The sequence below is a fragment of the Carassius gibelio genome, chromosome A16, assembly GCF_023724105.1.
Source record: "Carassius gibelio isolate Cgi1373 ecotype wild population from Czech Republic chromosome A16, carGib1.2-hapl.c, whole genome shotgun sequence".
NCBI classification, from domain to species: domain Eukaryota; kingdom Metazoa; phylum Chordata; class Actinopteri; order Cypriniformes; family Cyprinidae; genus Carassius; species Carassius gibelio.
In genome coordinates, this window is record NC_068386.1 from 10,606,207 (window position 1) to 10,624,570 (window position 18,364).

General features: G+C 38.9%; 1 long non-coding RNA gene across 1 annotated transcript; it reads left to right on the forward strand.

The window, feature by feature from the left end:
- The first annotated feature begins 16,027 nt into the window (after positions 1–16,027).
- On the forward strand, positions 16,028–17,964 carry LOC128030247 (uncharacterized). Its single transcript, XR_008187857.1, has 3 exons — positions 16,028–16,177; positions 17,034–17,173; positions 17,411–17,964. It is a non-coding gene; the product is annotated as an uncharacterized LOC128030247 (long non-coding RNA).
- Positions 17,965–18,364: the final 400 nt, after the last annotated feature.

Here is an 18,364-nt window from a genome sequence, read left to right on the forward strand (position 1 = left end):
GCGTACAGGATTGGAATGGCAGAATTTTTTTGAGTGGAATGTCCCTTTAATCCTTCATTAAAATATGACTATTTTTAGCACAGTTTAGGCTAGCAGAAAAGGATGAAGGCCAAAAAGAGAAAATAATATTTTAAGCTTGACTCACCAGCCCACACTGACATATTTCTCTCTGCTTTGGGATGTAAAAATGGATTTTTGTCTAGCTATGTATTAAAAAGGTGTTAGTGAAAAGATGAGAATTTGATTTAACATGTAATATTAATAATTAACAGCATTGTCCTTTCCTTAGCATCACAAACACAATCAAATCTGCTTTTCAGCTTTGTTGACTAAAATACCCCTATCCCCAGCCCACCTCACTAAACTTTACATAATCAAGTGAAATCTGCATGCTGCACCCCTCCCCCCCCCCCCCCCCTTCACCCCTGCTGTGCTACAGATCACATGTATGTTCATTAACATGTGCAGTGCTGCTCTGTTCCTCAGGAGATCCGCCGGTTCATCCGTGTGACCTGGAATGCTGATAATTAACTTGTGCTAAACCGATTAAGCCCCCTGTAGTCAATGCACATTTGCATGAAACATCATTGTTGAAAACAGCTGTGCTGCTTAATATTTTATGGAAACTGTGATAGGTTTTTATTTTCAGGATCAGTTTAACACATCCTGGCTGAATAAAAGTAACATTTTATGTTACTATATCGCCCCAAAGTTCTTAAAGCTAGTTGTAGTGAAGTAATATATTTAAAAAATGATTTTAGAAAGTTTCAAACCCAGTGGAATTAGTTTTTCACACTAAATAAAACTCATAAATATCAACAAAAGTTGTTAAGATGAACAACATGAACATCTTACCGACACTGCTGAGACCTTTGCAGTTTAGTAAGAGCAACAACTACACCAACAGCAAGCATCCACCTGCTATTTCATATCTCCCACCTGTTAGTAAAAATCCTAACTGAGATTAATTCTGAAGTACAGTAGAGTGTTTGCATTTGCGTTTTTCACCAGTGTGTCTTTGTGCAGCATACAGTATAGAGACTGGGAAGAAAGACAACAAGAGCTCAAAATAAACTGTGTCTTCTGGAGGGCTGTATATTCAGGTAAAGAGCACCCTGTATAGAGTCAAGGCAAGTTCGCAATAACATTCACAACCCTCTTTCTCAGGCCTAATAATAAAAGGACACAAAGAGAACATGAAATAAAAGTAAGAGTTGGAGCACCTCTTCACTCTGCTATATCCTTATTATTGTCGACTCATCTTGAATTATTGAACACTACAGAACTTATGATTACTCAGATGTACTCAGAGGCTGAACAGTTGATTCAGCCTTGACTTGTTGTGGTTACTTGCAGAAATCTACTTGTTCTTCTTGCTTTATCGATTGTTAAGCTATTGCAAGAATATAAACAAGCATGTGTACTAAGACAACTCTGACAACTCGACTCTTTTAGTTTATGCTGATATGTCTTTATTGTTTTCATGTTTGAGGCACCAGAGACACCAGTGACATATGTTTAATAATAATAATACAATGATAATACTGAATTGATCAAAATTATATATAATTTTCCCTTTATAGTTTCTCTGACTTGATTAAAACCCAATCCAGTTAATGATATTGTGACAGCAAAATATGGTTTTCAGTTCATACAGTATCTCCTTTGTATACTCACCATTTTGTTAATAGATCTCCAAAGTAAACTCTTTGCTCCTTCCAGATTCTTATCACCAGAGCTGCTTAAAACCTGCTGCTTCCACAAATCCAGTCAGAAATCATTAGGATGCTCTTCAACACATTTCTACTGACACGTATGTTAATCAGTGCTGTAAATTGAACCCTGTTTAGATGCTGGGATGACACAGGAGGCTTACAGCCACTGAAAGTGACATTTCATTGACTTTTGCAGGCCTGTGTCATCCTTTCTTTTACCTAATCGCCCTGAGTTGGACAGAGAGGATCGTTTTCATCTTAAATGGTGTATGCTGCTGTTGATGATAGTTTACACACAAACACAAACAGTATGAGACACTCTATATTAGCAATGTGACCTTTTGTAGAAATAGAGGGTGAGCGAGTTGTTTGTATGCTGGAATGCTCTCATCTTATCTGTGCTTGTGTTATCATTGAAGAAGCAGACAGGGTAAAAGTCTTAAGCTGCAGTGTACAGTCCCAATCCATCCTGATTGCTTACAGCAGATGTACTGTACACATTGCCATTTTTAAAATATAATGTATGTATATATATATATATATATATATATATATATATATATATATATATATATATATATATATTATTTATTTATATTTAAAAAATGTAAAGTCTATTACAAATAAATAAATTAAAGAATCTTGAATTAAAAAAAAATTATATCATTATAATTGTCATTATAAATGACAAAATATATTAAAATAGAAACCAGTTATTTGAAATTGTTATAATATTTCAAAACATGACTGTTTTTTATTTAATTTAATAAAGAGACCAACACAAAGTTATCAACACAAAACTTTTAAACAATAATGTATCCTTTGCGGTAAAATGAAAAGACATATGCGCCCAGAGTCTGATTCATGAACAAATTACTCTTCTGGACTGGTTCTTTTCAGTGAATCAAACCTTATCCAATTCATAAAGAGAACTTACTGGTTTGAATAAACTTTAATACAGTCAGATACACTGTATAATTATTGAATATCTTTTATATGCTAGCAAAATTACAATTATAACAAATAGAAGCAAATGAACCTGAATCCCTTTTCTTTCTTCTTTTTTCAAAATCAACTTATGACTCAATTTCTTCCCAGAAGTAAGCATTTTACACTGATTATTATTATTATTTTATATATATCTTATTGAATTAGTTCATGTTTCATCATGTTTCATCATTGTTTAGATCATTGTTCACCAGGGTGCTTTGGAAACCTGTGGCAACTGGGCAACTTCCTTAGATTAAGGACACAGCCAGAGTTTTAATTGTGCAGTAGTTCATTATAGATATCAGAATGTGGGAGCTGCACTTCTGAGGCGAACAAAGTCAAACTATAGTAACTGAGACCCAATGTGCTTTATCTCACCCACTCACTGCTGCCATAACCTTTATGCTAAAAACCTGTTCACTGTTGATCTAAATCACTAAAATGTAGTATGCTGATCAGCAAACATTTAAATGCATTAAAAGTCTTTGCTTGAGATGTTGTGCAGGTTTTGTTGTTGTATTTGAGTGAGCATCATCAAGTAATGAAGTTCACGTCCATCTGTAATAAATACTTAACATCTGTCAAAGCTCTACAGTTATCTTTCTTTATTGAGCAATGCACAGTGAATGGAATCTCTCTCTCTCTCTTTCTCTGTGCGTGTGTGTGTGTCATCCTGCACCATCTGGAATAAAGGTGTTCACAAGCATACTGGTGCGCTATGGGAGGCTGTTAGATAACCACGCCCTACCAGACAGAAGATTCATATCAAGAGACCATTGAATCATTCGTTCTGCTGATAAGAGCCCATCTTTAACATCACATCTCTAAATCGAGTGAACGACACGTGGCACATCTAATTATAACACCTTTTAAAACCTCATCAAGGTTAAATGGGTTTATAAGATGTACACAGATGTTTATAATGTTGATTAATTGCCTCAACTAATTCATTTTTAATCCGTTTTGAAAATTCGTGCATTCCCAAAAAGCTGTTGTGATTTACTGATGATTAAAAAGAAAATATCCAGGCAGCAAGATGCAGAGTGTTTGAAATAGGGTAGGGAAGGAAATATGTGGCTGGGTTGAGCCAGTCTTAGCATTTAATTATCAGCCCAATGTTTTCTGTTCATTATCTTGACTGATTTTGCCATCCAGATTCACAGTGTGCACGTAAACAGCTCTCTAAACTGCGTCTCTGTTTGTTCATCATAGTCTTGGTTTAATCAAGCTAGTCATTCATCAAGGGAAATGTGGAGTGATAAACTCAGCGTGCGATTTCAGTCTAAACTTTAAATCTTGTCGTTGTGGTTTGGAATGGCGTTTGTGTCACACGAACACACACTTGGGATTCTAGATTATAAGCATTCAAACATAATAAATATACAGTAACCTGCAATGTTTTTTTTTTTAAATCTAATTTGATTCTGAAAATGTGGTTGTGTTGGTATAATCTATAGTAATACTTTTGACTAGAATAAATATTAATTTAGCATTATTTTCACTTCATGTTAAGGTTCTCAGCCTTTTTGACTTGAAGGGCCAGCTGTCCAATGCAATACTTTGTGTAAGGCTACACAAAATAATGTTAAAATATTATAAACAGAAACTGGGAAAGTTCAACAACTGTAAATTCTTTGTCTTCTTCTTCTTAAGATTATTGAGAGAAAAAAAGATTTCAGATTACATCAGCATTAATGTTTTTTAGTGGGTTAATTGAGTTAGATAACAATAAATACTAATTATTATTACAACTTTTATTATATTATTAATAATTGCAGTATTATTTATATATTATATCAATATTAATTATATATATATTTATATATATATATATATATGTAACCTAGCCCAGTTAATGAGCTTCCAGGTAAACCATGTATATAGAATAAACCAGCAGTGAGGACTAAGGTATAAACGCTTTTACAGAGCAGTTTTATTTCACAAGTCCCTGATAGGCATAAAAACACATAATCGAAAAGACAAAATAAACCAACCCAGGCAGTACATCGAGGTACAAGTGGAGTGAAGACCTAATACTCCAAAACAAACCACTACATCACCACAGCATTTACCTATGTGACACCCGCACACCAAACCACTGCATCCAATAAAAGTAAACACCACACGTGCGCCCACTGTCCCTCAAGTGCAACCGCCTGGGAAAAACCTAAAACAAAACAAAACACTTTTAACAACCAACTCAACAATTCCTCATTCTCATGAATACCATGCTAGGTCATTACTCCCCACAAATATTAACAAAAAGAGACTCACTCGTCATTCGTTTATCACACTTAAAACACACTTCCAGCTGAGTTCAAGAATTCATTAAAACCTCATATAAAATAAGTAGTAAAAAACCAACTCTAAATTAAACAGATAACAATCGGTGCCAGTCCTACAATAAGAATGCACACGTTAGTACATTTCTAAAACAGAAACAATTAAATAACTATTAATACCTTGTTTTAGTAGTTTGTGCCTTCCAATAATACATTAGTAATCAGCTCCGCTCATGATGAATCAAAATGCTGCAAACAAACAAGGATCATAGCATTATACTTAAAAATACTAACCAAAACCATAAAAACAGTTACTACCTTGTTTTAGCAGTTTGCATTATGCACGGAATCAGCTCGCCCCCTGAACAAACAAAGAGCCCAGCTTCCCGTTCACCTTCTCATCTTCTGATCGTTTGGCCTACTTTAAATAAGCGGTTTCACCTGGTCTTGTTTGCGTGACAATTAGTTCTAGCACCCCTACCAGTCATGCCTCACCCAATTCTTCCCCAGGTCCTAGTGTCCCCCTCTCTGCCACATATCTCCTCCTCAAATTTCGTTGACGTCCCGTCGACAGGACAAAATAAAAAATTATTATTTTTTTTTTTTTTTTTACATCTCCATGGAATAGGGGAGCTACAAATCTGCATGCCAAAACCCTTACAGTTCCGTTTCTAATAGACGACTTGGTCGTGGCAAGTGATGTGGGTTAGAATGGTGGCCTGCTGTCGCTCTTGAAGTTCTCCTCAACTCTTCTTGCTGTCCAGTTTCTTTTTGGGCCGCAACTTCAGGTTGGTTGTACCCGCTCCGCTGACCCTCCGCTGGGGAATGTGCGGGAGACACAGGGTTATTGAGATGACAATCTGTCACAGTACGGAAAACCACAAAAGAATGATTCGGACTCTCCAGATCCGGTTCAGTATTTTGACTGGGAAGTCCCAAATCCTCCATTTCCAACACGGGAACATTCACTGGTCGCAGTTCTGTCCTATGAATATTCCGCACTGGTCCATCACCTTCCACTGGGACAACAGTATACACAGCATTTCCATCACTGGGGCACCTTACCACTTTAAACACTGTGGGGTCCCAGAAATCTTGGATCTTTTGGCGACCTTTCCTTCTGTGATCTCTCTTTACAACTAATTGTCCTAACTCAAGTTCTGGATTCTTAACGGTCACATCATGCTTCCTTGCTCTCTGGTCAGCAGCTGCTTGAAGTTGACGTCTTGCATCCTGAAATACACACTTCAATTTCTCCTGGTGCTCTGTGATCCACTCACCAATCCTCCCTCCTTGCAGGCTCTCCTGCCCCAGGAGAAAATCTACCGGTAGTTGTGGTTCCTGTCCAAACAGCAACATGTGAGGGGAATAGCCAGTAGATTGATGCACTGTTGTATTATAAGCAAACAACATTTGTGGAAGGTGAACAGGCCAGTTGCATTTCTTTTCAACAGGCAAAGTGCGAAGCAAATCATGAAGTGTTCTATTAAAGCGTTCACACTGGCCATTACCCTGTGGCCTATATGGTGTTGTTCTTGTCTTAACTACCCCATACATGGAACAAAGTTGTTGAATCAGCATGCTTTCAAAACACCTCCCTTGGTCCGAATGGATTTGGCGGGGTACTCCAAAAATATAAAACCAGTGATTTACCAAAGCCTCTGCTACAGTACTGGCAGATTGATCCTTGGTAGGGATGGCTTGCGTGTACTTCGAAAAAACATCAGTCAATATTAAAACATTCTCTTTTCCATCGGATGAAGGCTCTAAAACAGTAAAGTCTATTGCCAAAATATCAAGTGGTTTAGAAGCCAATAGATGGCCCATAAAACTGCGTACCCTTGGCTGAACGGCCTTGGCCAGTGTGCATCTTTCACAGTTTTTACACCATTGTTCAACATCTTGATTCATACCTGGCCAATAACATCGCCGTCTCACCAGGTCTGTTGTTCTCTCAATCCCTTGATGCCCATGTTCGTCATGAAGACTCGTTAACACATCCTCTCTTAACACCTCTGGAAGCACCAATTGATGAATTTCCTTGCCTCCCTCCTGTGGCATAAGTCGTCGATAGAGAGTCTCATTTTTCTCCAGTAGCTTATTCCATTGCCTACAAAGTTCTAATAATTGTGGAGATGCAGCCTCTCTCTCTTCCCGATTTGGGCTTCGCTGACGCTTCCAGAACACCAGAAAAGGGCCTATCACTGGATCTGCAACCTGCAACAGTGTAATGTCCCCCTTTGTTCTTGCTGGAAGGGTTGTCACTGACTCCTGGGTAACCTGCATGTCTGGGCTACTCGCCTCTTGGATAGCCTGTGTCAACAGAACTGGCAAAGGGGTTAATGGGGCAATAACTTCCATCGTTGCATCAACATACTGGCGAGATAGTGCATCGGCATTGATGTTTGCCTTTCCGGGCTTATATCGAATCTCTAAATCAAAGGCTGCCAGTTGTGATGCCCATCTTTGCTCCACTGCTCCCAATTTTGCCGTTTGATAATAGCTCAATGGATTATTGTCGGTAAAAACGAGACATTTATTTCCCAACAAATACTCCCTGAACTTATCGGCCACTGCCCATTTCAGGGCTAAAAATTCCAATTTCATGGAACTATAATTTTGCATGTTACGTTCAGCTTTTCTCAGTCCTCTGCTTGCATATGCTATAGGCCTTACTTTACCGTCTTGTTCTTGCGATAGTACCGCACCCAGTCCATTATGGCTTGCATCTACTTCAAGAATAAAAGATTTCTTGAAGTCTGCATAAGCTAACACAGGAGCAGATACTAACTTGCTCTTTAATGTTTGAAATGCATGTTCACATACGTCAGTCCACTGCTCTAAGGCTTTCTTTGACGTACCTCTGTGATTTTTAGACAGCAAGGCAGCGACCAGAGTATTTAACGGCTGCGCTATTTTTGAGAACCCTGCGACAAAGCGGCGATAATAGCTTGCAAAGCCCAGGAATGATCTTAGCTCTTGAAGATTTTGAGGTCTTCTCCACTTTGCCACAACTGCGATCTTGTCTGGATCAGTTGACACTCCATCAGAAGACACCACATGGCCCAAGTATTTCACCTTGTGTTGAAAAAATGAACACTTAGGCAACTTTACTCTCAGATTCTCCTTATAAAGTCTGCGCAGGACCAACTCCAGTCTTTGTACATGCTGTTCAAAAGACGACGAGAACACAATTACATAATCCAAATATAGCAGCAGGGACTGAAAACTCTGATCTCCAAAAATGCGCTCCATAAGTCTTTGAAAGGTACTTGGTCCATTACATAGGCCAAAAGGCATACGATTAAATTCAAATAATCCAAATGGTGTGCAGAATGCGGTTTTGGAACGATCTGCCTCCGCCACAGGGACTTGGTTATAGCCACTTGCTAAATCGAGAGTGGAAAACCATTTGGCCCCAGACAGTGCATCCAGGGATTCATCAATTCTGGGAAGGGGGTATGCATCCTTCCGAGTCTTAGAATTCAATTGCCTGTAATCCACACAAAGCCTCAACGTGCCATCTTTCTTCTGGACCAAGACAATGGGTGAGGCATACGGACTGCAACTCTCCCTAATAATCTGTGCTTCTAAAAGTTGCCGAATATGTGCCTTTACAGCCTCATACTGGGAAGGGGGTATTCTCCTATAACGTTGCCTAACTGGGGCCTTATCAACTACTGGAATCTGGTGTTCTATTAAAGTAGTACAACCTAAGTCACTTTCTCCTTTAGAAAAAACTCCTCTATATTTAGACAAAAGATTTTTTACTATTGCCTGTTGTTCATGAGTCAAATTTGTAAGATCTACCACATCAAAACCTTTCAACTCTGGCTCTACTTCCGCAGTATGTTGCTTAATAGAGGCGATCCACCCATCTGGAGTAAATCTTTCCTCAAAATCAATAATTTCAGAATCAAACATATCTGCAAGATACAACCCCCCCAACAATGCTTGTGGTTGTAAATATGCAATCTGAGTGCCAACGTTTACAACGGGAATATTTGTTAACCCATTCTCCATGGTCAATAACGCATGGGAAAGTAATATTCCAGGAGGCAAATGGGTTTCATCAGAATCAATTGGTTCCAAATAAACTAAAGATCTACTGTCAACTTTACCTTTAGGTCCAGTTGCAGGTACTAACACCAAACAGCCAGCTGGAATTGGAACTGGGGCTTTAGACTGGACACGAACTTTCCCCACACAACTGGAGGACTGGTCCTCCAACTGCTGGCATCTTAACATGGCTTCTTTCCACAAATTGTTATCCTGCAACTCAGACAAAACAAAAGGCAAAGCTACCCCGTGCTGACAAAGGAGCTGCTGATAACACTGGGTAAGAATATTCATTCCTACCAAACCGGGGGTACTTTCTTTTTGTTTTGAAAATGTAGGGCAAGGTGAATCTTTAACCACTAGAATCCCACAGTTTGAAATGATCTGTCCTTGTACCATGACATCCAACTCCATGTATCCAATATATGGAATATCTAAACCGTTTGCAGCTTTCAATTTCAACCAATGGCAACTTTGTAGTTTCTGTGGGCCCAATCTCTCAAAATTCTTGGAAAAACAGCTCTCTGTAATTGTACTAACCATAGAGCCAGTATCTATAAGACATAGTATTGGCACCCCTCCCATAACCACCTCGGTAACTGGACAGGGCGCAAGAAGGTTTGGCATTACTGGTACAGGCTCTACAATTGACTCCTGCTCACCCTCTACTACATGACTTTCAACTGCAACCACTGCCGATAATTCTGCCTCAGATTGATTAGTTTGCCTTCTCTTTGGTCTAAACTCATTTGGCATAGATGTTCGACAGTAACGGGCTAAATGGCCTGACCTATTACAACGTAGACATTGTCGTGACGCAGGGACTGACTGGTTTACGGAGTGGTTAATTATAGCCTCAGCCTGGGGACTACAATGAGAAACTTCAAATCTGGCTTTAAAAGATTCAAAACCTTGCGTAAGGGCGCTGATCTGCATCTGTTGTTGTTTAAGAATATTTTTTATTTCTGTCAATTCAACATCTCTCTTATCAACAACTACCGCATTGCAATCGCTCAACTCCATATTGGCCTGCCTAAAGACTGAAGTGGAATTTGTTTGACCATATTCAACTTCGCTTTCTTCTGACCATCGCATCGCTTCCTCTCTGATTTGCCACAGCGACATGGTAGGAGTCTGCCGTACTAATTTTTTCAACTCACGGCGCAAGAACACACTCTTCACATGCTCTACAAACTGGTCTCGAACAACCCTATCTGGATTAGAGACACAGTCAGCATTAGTATTTACAATCAGCTCCATTAAATACATAAGTGCATGAGAATACTCACACAATGTCTCCCCCTCCCGTTGTTTTCTATCAAAAAATTGTTGTTGTAACTTCACATAAGATTTACGGCCACTGTACATATCAGTAAGGATCTTAAAGATTCTCTCAGGTACATCTCTCTCACTACGTGGACGTAATTTAATCTCCATTCGTGCCTCCCCACCCAAATGGTCTAATAAAAACTGGACTTTTTCAGTCACTGTACAATTTCTGTCCTCAATATAAGCTCGTACCTCCTCCACCCAGTCCTCAATCGTAACACTACTTAACTCATCATTACCATAAAACTTAGGACATTTACGTTCTCTAGGGATAAACACAATTTTCTCAACAGGCACATGGTGTCCAGTGGAGGTACTCGGCCGAGAGGCATCAGGCTGCAGGGGAGCGGACCGTTCTCTCAGCAAACGTTCATTAGTGGCTTGAAGTGCCTCCAACTGTTCCCTTAGTGCAGAGAGTTGCTGCTCCATGTCATCAGCCATTCAACAATCCTTGATGAACAACAGTTAGTGTAAAGAAAATTGTTGGGTAGAGGGAAAAGAAATTTAGTGTCTTAGATGTTGCTCCAATCCAGGTTCACCCCAACAAATGAATCCTCTTCTTGCACCGATTGTTATCTGTTACATCAACCTTACGACTAAATCAAATTCACACTGAATTTACAAAACATAACATTAAGACCGCTGGTTATCCTGCCGACTACGCCAGATTGTAACCTAGCCCAGTTAATGAGCTTCCAGGTAAACCATGTATATAGAATAAACCAGCAGTGAGGACTAAGGTATAAACGCTTTTACAGAGCAGTTTTATTTCACAAGTCCCTGATAGGCATAAAAACACATAATCGAAAAGACAAAATAAACCAACCCAGGCAGTACATCGAGGTACAAGTGGAGTGAAGACCTAATACTCCAAAACAAACCACTACATCACCACAGCATTTACCTATGTGACACCCGCACACCAAACCACTGCATCCAATAAAAGTAAACACCACACGTGCGCCCACTGTCCCTCAAGTGCAACCGCCTGGGAAAAACCTAAAACAAAACAAAACACTTTTAACAACCAACTCAACAATTCCTCATTCTCATGAATACCATGCTAGGTCATTACTCCCCACAAATATTAACAAAAAGAGACTCACTCGTCATTCGTTTATCACACTTAAAACACACTTCCAGCTGAGTTCAAGAATTCATTAAAACCTCATATAAAATAAGTAGTAAAAAACCAACTCTAAATTAAACAGATAACAATCTGTGCCAGTCCTACAATAAGAATGCACACGTTAGTACATTTCTAAAACAGAAACAATTAAATAACTATTAATACCTTGTTTTAGTAGTTTGTGCCTTCCAATAATACATTAGTAATCAGCTCCGCTCATGATGAATCAAAATGCTGCAAACAAACAAGGATCATAGCATTATACTTAAAAATACTAACCAAAACCATAAAAACAGTTACTACCTTGTTTTAGCAGTTTGCATTATGCACGGAATCAGCTCGCCCCCTGAACAAACAAAGAGCCCAGCTTCCCGTTCACCTTCTCATCTTCTGATCGTTTGGCCTACTTTAAATAAGCGGTTTCACCTGGTCTTGTTTGCGTGACAGTTCTAGCACCCCTACCAGTCATGCCTCACCCAATTCTTCCCCAGGTCCTAGTGTCCCCCTCTCTGCCACATATATATATGAAGACCACTGTTTTCAGTCTGCTTTTTACACATATGCATAACATCTTGTTAACTTTGTTAACACTTTTTAATCATAAAAAAGTACTTTGTTTCTTTTTTAGGTGTTTAATTTCTATCTGATCAATTATAACGGACAGCAAAAAGTCAGCAAAGTTAAGTATTTAATAAACAAGCTTGCAAGAAGTCCACAGTTTTAACATTTGGTTGATGAATATTTGAATGCCAACTTTCATATTTGCAGTATTTGATTCCATCATGCCATATAAAGTATGTGCAGAGTTTCTCAGGGATTGGTTTCAGATCAGAGTCTTTGCCTGTAATCCTCAAACACAGGCATACTGAGCTCTGCCACACCTGCAGCTGAACTCAGGGTTTGTCTTTACTTTCCATAAACTGTTCATCTCGTGTTAACCTTGATGTGATGATTCTCTCCCTTGAGATAAACATCACAAAGCCAGTTCACACCAATATGGCATCAAGTCTGTCCTGCTATCAATCTCAAAGAGGGGTTATCTGTGGAAGAGAGCTCAGCTGCCTCATTCCTCTCCATCTGACGTCTACCTCACTGCACTTATAGTCTCCATCACGCACTTAGAGGATAATGAGATTTTTCTAGCTTTTGTTTTTTTTTGCCCAATCTTTCACAGATAGAGAGGACCAGAGAGAGAGAGAGAGAGAGAGAGACAAAGGGATTGATGTGCAAGTATTTAGTGGATAGTCCACACAAAAATAAAGATTCTGTCATCATTTTCTCCCCCTCATGCTGTTCTAAATCTGTAAGACTCACTTTATTCTGTGGAACACTAAAGAATATATTTTGAAGAATGTTGGTAACTAAACTGTTTTAATTCCCTTTGACATCCATTTTATGAACAAAAAAGTTGAAGTAAATGGGAATCGAACCTTTTGGTTTTTAAATATTCTTCAGAATATATATTTTTTGTGCTCAGAAGAAGGAATAAATTCATAAAGGTTTGGATGAGGGGGAGTAAATTATTTTTCATGTTAATATGTATATATATATATATATATATATATATATATATATATATATATATATATATATATATATATACATGTATGTATGTATTTTAATATTTTTGAATGAACTATTCCTAAGAAGTTCCTTTCACAAGGGTTTTCATACCTACAGTGATTCAGAGGCATTTTAAATGTTTGCTCTTCCTTGTTTTAAAGTTGAAGTGAATGTAAAACACTGTCCTAATTCATGCAGCGATCGCATTATATGCAATATTATTCCTGTGTCTTCTGTGTAATAAGGCAGTGCAGCAATGCCAACTCATAGACCTTCTGCCAGTGTACTGCATCAGATGAACTAATTATCTCTTCCAGACTTCATGCTTAAGAGCGAGGAAGGCCCTGCTCTCAGACTCCAACAGAGAGACGATAAACTTCACAATTACACACACAAACACACACAGATTCATCTGTAGGATCATTGGCGCACAGTTCTTGGATATTAGGGAAATCTTTCTCTCTGTGTACTCATAAATAGCTTTCTTCCCTTCAACTCTTTGGCTGGTTATTTTCCATCAGGGAGTGCAGGACGGTTGGTTTGGTTGGGTGAATAAAGGTGTCGTACTCGGGGGGAGGAAATGGATTCTGAATAAACATGCTAATCAGATTAATTCATTTGACCTTGTACTCTTTGTCTGCAGGGTTAGAGTTCCCTGCCAAGTCATGTCTATTTTCAAATGCTTCCGTTCCCTCCCCTCTACTTTCCTCTCTGTCTGTTCTTTTCATCACGATCTGTTAATTATAAGGTCATTGTCTGGTGTATGTTAGTACATTGTTCTGAGCCATTCAAAGTGGCCGGCTTGCTTCATTCATATGAGGAAACAATGGTGCGGTGCACATATAATCAGCTTGCTGCGCTGGTGAGCTTTAACAGGTCAAATGCAGAGGGCGATGGGGATGTACCCAAAGCTTGTTCTGAAGAGTAAATAAAAGACAATTTCATGGGTCTTATTAGCATTACAGTGTGGATACTGTCATGCCGTTTCAGTGGGGAAGCACTATATATTGATACCCTATTGGTTATTGTTAAGTAATAATGTTAAATAAATAATTTAAAAGGTTTACATTTATTTCAGTGTGTCCCTAATTTCTTTAGGATGAAATTGGTGCTAGTAGTGTCAGTGTACTAGTTTTGTTTTGATGAATGCATGAACTGAAATAAAGTGTGTTTGTGTATATATTTATATGAGAGTGTCCTCTAAAAGCGTAAAAATGCAATGTAATGTGGGTCAGAATGACTTATTCTTGAAGTACAACACGTCTGCCATGTTTTATGGAGTTACTTGAAACGTTCCTCCCTTGTTACGCTGCATTTTTATCTGAACCCACAGTCCCCCATACCTCATATATTTTACAGCATGATTTTGCTGAACCTGTTCAGTTAACTCTCCTGTGTCTTATGCCTAAAAAGCCTCTTGCACCCACACATACAGTACTCACAAACACACTCTCATACAATACAATGACAAGCCTCTCCATTATGAAACTATCTCCAGCCAAAGTGTCCAATTATCGGACCTACTCAGCTGAGTCTTCACACATGGAAGGGCACACACTGAGGCCAGCACGCACAAAATTCTCCCTTTCTCTTTTTTCTCCTTCCTTTAACAAGTTGGGTACAGAGTGCGAAAAGAGAACATAGAGAAAGAGGCAGAGAGCGAAAGAAAGCGAGAGATGGAGGAGAGAATGGGCAAAAATCAAACACCATTTGCATAATGTGGCTTTTGTCCCCATTTTCAGACTCTTTAACAATCACATCTAATTAGAGCTCCAGACTGCCAGCCAGAGATAGAGCTGTGTATATGTGTGTGTGTGTGTTTGGGTCTGTTTTCACGATTGGGTGAGATAAAGAGGCTTTGCTGAGTCCCAGGCTGGCTCGTTCCTCTCCCAAGAGACTGCTTATGACAAATAAGATTAATGTTGTCCCTCTGTCACCAGACCGCAGTCCTGTAAGTGATAGGTGACTTTTTCAGCTGGTAGCCAAAGTACATGCTGGTCAGCGCACGCTTGAGCTGTTGGCCATTTGGACCTTGATGGAGACCAGCCAAACGATGGGTCAGACATGAGGTCACAGACTCTTACCCATAGACTGTGCTCTAATTGCAGTACTTAATACATCCACTAGAAACCCTGAAATAGAAATCTACTCCTCGTGAAACCCTGTTCCTGTCGTGTAGCCAAGGCACACATGCCACGGGAAAAGCATTGCGGGGGCACCCTCTGGTCTGTTTGTGTTTTAATGAAATATAATTCTGAACCCATCTGCTTGTCAGAGAAGTTGCCAGGTAGGCTATGCCGCTATTTGCAAAACTGGAAATCTGACAATCGACATGTTTAGGAAAGTTTCTTTTGATTTGAATGTGCTTTTGCAAATACTGATTTCACTTTTTTTGAAAATGTATTGCAGCCATTTCCGTGTTTTTCTAATAACACTCTTCCCCCCCCCCCCCCCCCTGGGTGTTTGTATTTGTGCTGAGGGTTGACAGCTTGACTGAACAGACGGTATTCAGCCTTTCTATTAGGTGGGGCAACAGCCAATCAGAGAACTTCAGCTGCAAGGTGCTTTGCTGTTAGGCCAAGCTGACAGCCTCAGTGTTTAGGAGGTTGCCCTTTGTTACTGATGTGAGGTGAGTGACATTGGTTATAACGCTTTCTGCTTTAACATCTGCAAGGCAATCATTTTTGCATTTGTGAGAATATGAAAAAAAATTATTATTAATAGATTTTGATGTGAAAGGACAAAAAGGGATGTACTTTTTCAACTGTTGAAGCATTATTATGGATGATGGATTTGTTGCTTTAAAAAAATGCAGCCTTTTGGCTTCACAACATGAGGTTTTATTAACAAAGTTCGGGAGGACCATGTTCAGATAATTAACACAGGTGGAGAGCACTCAGCAATCAATGGTAAGAGGTATATATACAGCAGTCTCACCTCAATTCATCTGACAGTCTTGCAGCATCCCCCTACCACCCCTTCTCCACACTTCCGACCTAAAACATTTACATAGTGGGGAGCACTTTGGTCTCGGGCCGAACTCCAAGCTCGGAGCCCTCCCTCCGGACAACACGCCAAATACACATTCAACTTTACCCCCTCAATTTGATGTAAGTGTGAACTCTTGAAATGTCAATTGATGGATTAGAGAAGGTTTTCCTGCTGAGTTTACCTCTAACCCTAATCAAATACACCTGAGCAATGAGCATGCTAATCAGTGTCTTCAAGATCATTAGAAAATCACAGGAAGGTGAGTTTGATCAGGGTTGGAGCTCAACTTTGCAGTGCATTGGTCCTCCAGGGCAAGATATTAGGAAATCTTGTGGATTATTGTGATGTTTTTATGAGCTGTTTGGATTCTTATTGTGACGGCACCCATTCACTGCAGAGAATTTGTTGGTGAGCAAGGGATGCATTGCTAAATTTCTCCAAATCTGTTCTAATGAAGAAATAAACACCCCTACATCTTGGATGACCTTAGGGTAAACTTTCAAATGTTTGTTTCTGGGTGAGCTATTCCTTTAATGTGCAGAGAGTGCTGCTGTTACAACCAGCCCCACTAACAGGGTGAATCATAACAGGTGGTATATGGGTACTGGAACACCGTGGAAAATAGACATTAGTTTAAATTTTGAGTTTTGTCAATCAAATTGATGTTTTCTTTTTCTAGAATTATTTAAGATTTATATTCCAACCCCCATTAACCACTTGCCCAAAGTCAGCTCACTTCATTTTGAGCTTTTTAATCAAAACATGATTACAAAAAGAAAAAAAATATTACTTTAAAATTGCAAACAAGTTGGAAAAAGTATTGAACAAATATACATAAAGCATAGGTTAGCAATCAAGAAACAGTGTGTCATTGTTATTTTATATCTGCTCTACTATTAAAGTTTCTATTCATATTTTGAAATGGATTTTATTTTTATATTTTCTATACCATCCCTTGTATCCCCTGTTATTCAGGACACAGAATTCAATAGGAAGTCGATCTCTGGTCACTTTCTCTGGGCATTGAGTCCACTCTGAGTGATCGGGCTCATCACAGTGATCTGGAAAAAACATCTGAGAGCCTTTCAATGATCCGCAGGGAGACGAATGCAGAGGTAGATTGCTAACAGTGCATGTGCTTTTCTATGTGCGTGTCTGTTTACGTGTCAGGGTAGGCTATAATATCGTCTCTGAGTGAGTGTTAATATCGCTCTCCCTTGGCTCCGTGTCTTACGGTTCAGAAGGATGTAACCTCCGATCACTTCTGACACACCATTGTTTGACTGTCAGCAGAATTTAATGATGTCTCTCTATCCTCTCTTTTCTTCCGCTCTCCAAAACGGAATTCCCAGTCTCCAGTATGTTACCCTTCCACAGAAAGGCTTGTCAAGTATAGAAATGCAATTTCACTGATTCAAGGCAATTACCTTGGAGCCTCTCTCCTGATCAGGATGAAGAAACTACAAAGGCACAGATGGAGGCTGACTCTTGTAAAGGAAGGAGCTTGAGGCAAAGATCCGCAGCAGCCCCACTGATACTTGAGTGGTTATGTCTTAAATCACTAAAGCGACAAAGAGGAGAGAATCCTAATTACCCACCATCACTTGCATCATCCTCAATTAACTGTGAATGTGGTGGAAGAGAGAGGAAAGAGAGAGTATGTAGTAAATACAAATTCATACAGTGTGTGAATCGTAGTGCCCCCCACTAACTTTAGTATCTCGGGTGTTTGTCTCACTGGTTTGTCAATGTAGTATGTTTTACTGAAGTCACGAGAAAAGAGGAGCGCAATGTGTGTTTTACTCAGACCAGCATTTCTGGCCTGTTGAGGACTGTACTCAGCAATACTTTTATTGTTATTATTGTGACAGCACGCTGAAGGATAATATGCAGCAGTCCCCTTCATTTGTGCACTGAGATCTCTGCTTTTGTAGTTTGAGTTTAAACATTGTCTTCACTAATAATTATAAATTCATTATAAATTAAAAAATAAATTAATGTTTAGTTTAGACAAAATAGTATATAATTTTATATTGATTAAATATTTTCTATAAGATATAATAAATATTGAATACATATTTGTTTATTATAATTTTAATATTTAATATTAGTATTTGTTAAAAATCTATATTTTAATATCAGCCATAATCATTAGTATGTCCCAGAATTTCAATATTGGTGTCATTAATATGTACAAGGCCTATTCTCATTCTTTCTTTACTTGTAATGCCTTTTACATTGTAGCTGCTTGTTGTTAAACAGGTAGCAAGTGTACATAATAGGTTTTTGTTTAAATATTTGGTTAT